At 34.2% G+C, this 7,137-nt stretch overlaps 1 long non-coding RNA gene across 1 annotated transcript; it reads left to right on the top strand.

Annotated features, from left to right (window-relative positions):
• Nucleotides 1–1,061: 1,061 nt before the first annotated feature.
• Nucleotides 1,062–5,289, top strand: LOC144957708 (uncharacterized). The gene is made up of 5 exons (XR_013642190.1): nucleotides 1,062–1,535; nucleotides 2,550–2,694; nucleotides 3,131–3,284; nucleotides 3,750–3,911; nucleotides 4,753–5,289. It is a non-coding gene; the product is annotated as an uncharacterized LOC144957708 (long non-coding RNA).
• The last annotated feature ends 1,848 nt before the right edge of the window (nucleotides 5,290–7,137 follow it).

The following is a 7,137-nucleotide window of genomic DNA, read 5'->3' as shown; positions in this document are numbered from 1 at the left end:
ATATATATATATATATATATATATATATATATATATATATATATATATATATATATATATATATATTGAATCGTGTTTGATACAAATATGGTACGAAAAGTGCTCGACATGTAGTAATGGAGCGATTATTATTTAAAATATTTACCACAATGTTTGGGGCAGTCTACATCGATGTTTCAGGCTTAATTTGCCATCTTCAGGACTGAGTTGTTTTGTTGAGTCAACAAAACAACTCAGTCCTGAAGATGGCAAATTAAGCCTGAAACATCGATGTAGACTGCCCCAAACATTGTGGTAAATATTTTAAATAATATATATATATATATATATATATATATATATATATATATATATATATATATACATACATAAATATATATTAGATAATGTAAATATAACTTCGTGTAAACATGCATAAATAAATAAATAGATCTAATTGCGAATATACAATATTTTTAAAAATTCAAGTTAAAAAATGGTGTACAATCAATTTTATGGAATCCAATGTCCACAACTTTCCAGTTATTTCTTTCTTCCAAAACAACTTTGTATACTTTTGCTTTAGCTTAGATGTATTTTTATCTGTTTGTTTGTCTACTTTTGACAATAAGAAATATTAAATAACAACATCAAAACATTGCTTTAAAATAACTATTGAGGCAAGATTGGCGAGTCAGCGATCCTACGTCCTGTAAACGTTGGTTACCGCCGCGGCGCCCAAGCCACGTTGGCATAACAAAGACATGTGATTAATAATCTATTTATAGTTTATGATGCCGCATCTATTTTGGGATACATAGGTACAGACAAACATGTTTTTATTGTATTATGCACCAAAATCATATTATGATTTGCTGAACAAGTATAAAGCAAATAAATAATTATTAGTTTTACTGTTACTGTTTCTTCTTAAAATCTAAGGTACAGTTTGAAAAAAATATACATCTATAACCCAAATTAAACCTCAACTTCATGTTCGTATGATAAACGTTTGGACTCGTTGTGACAACGTTCGCCTCGTTTTTGTAACGTCAAGCCTCGTTTTCGACCATGTCGCCTGCACTATAAATTGCTGCCATTCGCTTCCGCCTTCCATTTGCCATTTGACGTTTGTTCGTTCTGACTGCTGACGATTGAAGATGTTGAGAAAATTCTTTGTGTGGTGTTGTTTTAGTTTAGGGTGTAACACAACTCAATTAGTTCTTGACTTTGGGTAGGAGAAAGAATGTGCCTTTTTCGTGAATTACATTTACTAGATTATTCAATTTTGATGTAAACCCTCTTTTTGTAGGCTAGGCCAGGGTTGGTTGGGCCTCGCTGCCCGAATCCAAGATGGCGGCAGGCCATTTTGAAGTTGAATAAATTAAAATGAGTTATTCCAATTCAATTGTAGTTAGCATCACGCTTGTTAATAAGTTCAAAAGCCTAATGGCAGGCTGTTGAGTAGAAATATAGTCATGCCAAGGTCCCAAAACTCGGAACTCTAAATTGACAAGCGACAAGGGCAACCCAAGGTCACAATTCGGATTCTTCTGGTGAGTGAATTTTTATTTTTACGCTTTCCTCTGATCTCATTGCAAATATATTATGCTTCCTTTTGTTGGTTTTTACATCATACTACTTGCATTGGGGGCATTGTTCTGAATTGACTGTTCAACTACGTAATATTTTCTACTAAATTTAAATTGGGCATTGATTGAAGTTGAAGATTGCCTACCAGTAGCTACCAGCCATTTGTGGTTTTGGGAGGGGGGGGGGGGGGGGGGGGGGCGTAAAATTAAAATGGCACGGGGACTTCCCAGCCCAAGCCCACTAAAGTATAATAATAATAATAATCATGATAAAAGATGGCATTCCATTGAATTAGAATTGGGAGGCCTTCCAAAAGATCCTACATCCCCAGTATTCTTTAAAAAAAATAATTGTTCTTAGGGGGTTTGTAACAGTTTGTTGGGAGGGGGAAGCTTTTTTTATTTTTATATTATAATAATGTTCCCCATTCTAGTAGTAGGGGGTTTGGGAGAGGGGAGACTTAAAAAGCTGCCCCCCCCCCCCCCCCCCCCCCCCCCCCCCCCCCATCCCAAACCTACTAGAACATTATAAAAAATACTGGGGGTGTAGGAGTAGGAGCTTTCGGAAGGCCTCCCAAATTTTAATAATTTAACGGGAAAGACCATACTTACCTATCTCAGCCTAAAATTATAATTACTGCAAATTGAAAGTTTGTTTCATCAGTAGTAATAGTAACAACTATTCGACCTTGGCTTCGTCGCAAGGCCACAGTTGCACAGTTGTTGCTCCTCTAAATTTTATTTTGGATTAGAATAGGGCCAACTTTGATCAGGACTGGCTGATACTCTTTTAACATTATGGGCATCTAAGATTTGCTCCGTCGTAAAATAGAGTTACAGTCAAATAGGGTTACAGTCGTTAAAATTTAAGGATGATTTGCTCTGGAGTGGATGAATGAATGGATGGATTGACACTTGTTGTCAATTTCTATTTTGGATATAGATTATTATCATGTCATGATAACTTATATTTCACAGATGAGTCGGAATATCATGATTCTTCTTCACATATTCCTACCGTTGAATTGAATTACTTGGCCCGGGTCACCTGCCTGTTTGCCAAGCTCTTTGGATCCGCTCAAAAGGGGAAGGGAACTTGTAATCACGGGCATGTGATTGAAAGGTGCATAAAGTGGCTTTCTTTCTTGATTATTTTTCAAGGGATCAAATATCCAATGTCTCCAGTTTTACTCCATAAACTTTCTCATTTTGTCTATGCACACCTCCCTCTCTCGCGTTTATTGCAAGAGTTTATCTGTAGCTATGATAACCATTTTGTAACAGGTTAAGTAGGATTTTAATGGCATTTAAAAATTAGGGTACGCATATGATTCAGTTGTAAGATATTTTATGATTTTAGTTGCATTAAATTAATACACAATTTTTCTTCTCGACGGTCTTGAACATCTTCAATATTGCTCAATCTGAGTAAAGTCTAATGAGTTAATTGATGATCGGTTTTGTCAAATCTTTTTTCTCCTCTATTCCATTTTATTCTTCTATATCCTTTTAAAATTTACAATTGCATTCTCATTATATAATGGAATAATTTATTTCAGAAAAGGTCTATTTGGCAAGAACTCGTGCTCATGATGCTGTAGTTATTCTTCAATCAGCACGTAGTTGCCTCACCTTGGCTGGACAACCAGCTTGGCCCTGTTATGCAACATTGATAAACAGCGAAGCTCATTTTGGTTATTCCAAGGAACTAAGGTGCTAATTCTAGTCTAAATAGTGTTTAACTTTTTTGATCAGGCAAATTAAGGCATTCTTGCTATCTTTGAATAAAAGTAATAATTTGCTTCCTTTCCCCGTTCCCTCTTCCCCCCTTCCCCTCCCCATCTACCTCATGAATAAAAAAAATTTCAATTGAAAAAGATAGATAGATTACATTTTTTTCCATTAGGATTGTGGTCATTACTTGCATAGAGGAAGTGAAAGTTAAAATTTTTAATAATCTTTTTTTTTTTTGTGATTTTATTTAATTCCGATTATGAATATGGTTTGACTATTTTTAAAGATATTTTTTTAGAATTGGAAATAAGATATGTATTCCGTAAAATGTCAATTAAATTTTTTTTACTGTTGACTAGTTGGACGATTCTTTTATCTCGTATCTCTGTCCTAGTTCACTTGGGTCATTGTGCTCATACTTATGATGGAAACGATTTTTTTCAGGAAGTGTCTAGTTGAACTGCTCTGGTCTTGGTGCAATAAATAATCCTATGATCATCACAAACAATACACAACCGGTCAGGGCCGATAACAGTTTGGCCTTACTTTATACATCATCTCCGACATGAAGCTTCTGGTTAAGCTGTCCAGTTTGGTCTTTTGAAGGTGCTTATATTTAAACATTTACAAAATTAAACCCAGCTTTCCAACCTTTTTTTCCTGTGTAGGGACAGTTAAATTTAAAACAAAATGCAATTAAATCTAGTTGTCTATATTAAAAATAAAAAAACGAACATTAAGTTTTTTTTCTTTTCTTCTGTTTTAACTCACTCAACCCTAATGCTGAGTTTACCCGGGTAAAACCCCGTGCCTATTTATTACATTTTTCTGAGACAAATTATAGGCGTATTATCAACGCTAATGTTTTTAGTTTTTGCATGTTATGATAGTTGAATAAAACTATGTACATGCTCATTTCTTAATACATTTTTTCCAATTTTGAAATGTAGCAAAATTCTCTAGGATTGAGTGAGTTAAGCAATTCATTTAAAATAGATTTTAAAAAGTCATGCCATGGAGCTTAAAGGAATATGATTATGCTTCTGCATGTCCCTTTGAAACAAATGTAAGGTACTATTATCAGTAAGTGATAAAAATTTAAAATAAAATTTTCAACCTTTTTATTCTTCCTGCTTTTCTTCTTACTACATTGTCTCTGGGTTCCATTTTACACTCTTCCTCTTCTGTTCTTCCTCGTTTTCTTCAATGTCTTCTTTTTTTTTCTGTTTGTCTTTTTCTTTCTTTTTTTTTTTTTTTACTTCTATTCTACTCCTTTCTTGCTCTTTTTTTATTCTCCATCCTTTTTTTTTTTTTTGTCTTTCTTTTTTGTCTTTTCTGTTCTTCCTCTTCATTTTTATTTTTTACTGTAAATTTAAAGAATGCAAATTTTTCATACGATTAGGCTCGGTTTTATCTTTTTGGTCCCGATTCTTTTGTCTGCATCCAGGTTTTACACTTAAAGCGGAGTCCCCCCAACATACTGATCCCGGTGTTCTAGATGGTCTAATGGTGTGGTCAAATGTCGACGAATGTCTTGCGGAACGTTGCCGAAATTGGGCTATGCGCTTATATACTGATTGAGATCTTTATGTGAAATGTATTTGTCGTGACTATTGTCAAGAGAATGAATGCATGAATGATTGAGGAATGGATGGAATTAAACGAAAACTGAACCCTTTTTTGCTTAGCTCACAAAGTAAACTTTTCTTTAATCTTAGATCCTAGATTTCTTTTGCTCACTTTTTTTCATATGCCCCTTTTTGCTGTCTTAAAATCTTTTAAAATATTCTGACTAAAACATCTAAAATATATATTTCTTTTCTGCACACCTTAACTCTAAGGAATGAGTGGTCCGTATGATATATTTGAAAATGTTTGTTGTGGAACGTTTTGTGCAATCTGTTTATCACGTTGCCTTGGGCATCTCCGAATTCCTTTTGGGGTTCTGGTATCATGATGGAATAAAACTCACGCATCGAATGAAGTACATTGGTTTGTCCGGTTTATCCAATCATGGATTTATTTGGGGAGGGGGGGATCTCTTGTCCCTGTCTTGCTATGAAGCAACTAACATGGGCCCGACAACATGGGCACACTGGTAGGTTGCAGATTTCTCTATCTTGTCCTCTTATCTTTTATCTCCTCAGAGGCCTGTGTTCCAATAATGTCGCAGGCACTGAACTCTTGTGTTGTGAACCATATCTCTAACTCTCATAAACAATTCCATTGTCTATGTCTTGCCCTATATGACCTTAGTGTTACAAATGCTCCAAAGCCAAAGTGAAATATAGCATCGTGCATGGTTGTAGTATCGACTGATGGATGATAATTGATCACTTTGTTTGGGTATAGCGTTTGAGGGTCTTTGATTTCTGCCATTAGCTATAGTGTAGATAGGTGCAACTGGAATAGATGGGATATATTGAAACTGACATATTTCAAGATCATGGATTTTTAAATATCTCATGACGTAAATTTTTACTCTTTTCACACACCCTCAACTTGATGAGTGAGGGTTTCCCTTCGTTCCTCTTGGAGCACAATAACTGATTTTTATCTCGACTGTAAATGTAGTATTTTGCCATGTGCATAAGAAAAAGTCAGGTTTGGTACTGCCCATGTTTATCCATTTATTCCAGATTAAGTTTAGAGCGTCATATTTTTAAGGGCTGTATATGAGCCAAGGTCAAAAGGTGCCAATTTTTTTTCTCAAAATAAAAGTGACATAATAGTCCATTCATGTTTCTATATGTGTAGAAAAAACCCTGTACTTCATGAATCAAAGGCCCTTTAGATAACTTTAAGGTCTAACGCAGCATTATATCGTCAACAATATCTATAGGTTGCTGGTGTCACCTGTGACCGGTGACACCAAAATGAGACAAAAAACTCAATAACCAAATGATTTTTGTTGAGTAACAAACTTTATTTAGTAAGTTATAGGCAAAAGGACACAATCAACAACAATCATAGAACAATAGTGTTACCAACTATTGGAGAAAATGTTGCTTTTTGGTGTCATCGGTCACAAGCAACATAGAATGCAAATATATTATTTCATAAAAATGTTTGTACATTAACAACAACAACAATTTTGCATATGCTTATTACCAGCAATGTTCAGAAACGTTTGGAATAAAATGTTGAGAAATAATATGATCAAAGCATATCTTATTTAGCGACATTGTGTCACTTGTGACATTAGACCGATGACACCATTACTTATGTCACAAGCAATACCAAATTGCAATTTCGACAATATATCATTATTTTCGGTCAAACCAAGTGTAATAACCACAGTTAAATATGGAATTTAATAATATTTCAGAAACCAAAGACTTCAAAAATAGAAATATACATGGAAATTAGAGCATCTGAATGTGACTTGTGACATAAGACCGGTGACACCATTACTTATGTCACAAGCAACACCAAATCACACTTTCGTCCATAATATATCATTTTCAGTCAAAAAAGCACAATAACCTACTCTAAAATGAAATTCAATAATATTTTAAGAAACTAAATACTTTCAAATTGGAAATATACTTAGAAATTAGTAATACCATTGTTGCTATTACTTTGTTCAAAATCGGCACAAGAACGCAATTTTGCCTCAATAAATCAAGAATAGCAACTGAACACATGTAATATAGCCTGTCAAAATGTAATTCAATGACATTTCAAGCTTTGGAGAACATGAAAACAGAAATACATTAGAAACTTCAAACTTAAGTGTCACCTGTGACATTTTAACCAATGACACCAATGGTCACAAAAAGTACCAGAAGTCACACAAACACTAGATAAATATCAGCCATGGTAATGAATT

The sequence above is a fragment of the Berghia stephanieae genome, chromosome 12, assembly GCF_034508935.2.
Source record: "Berghia stephanieae isolate SIO BIC M18660-M18661 chromosome 12, UCSD_Bste_1.3, whole genome shotgun sequence".
NCBI lineage: Eukaryota > Metazoa > Mollusca > Gastropoda > Nudibranchia > Aeolidiidae > Berghia > Berghia stephanieae.
The sequence above is the reverse complement of the archived record's forward strand: the minus strand, read 5'-3'. Positions and strand labels throughout refer to the sequence as shown.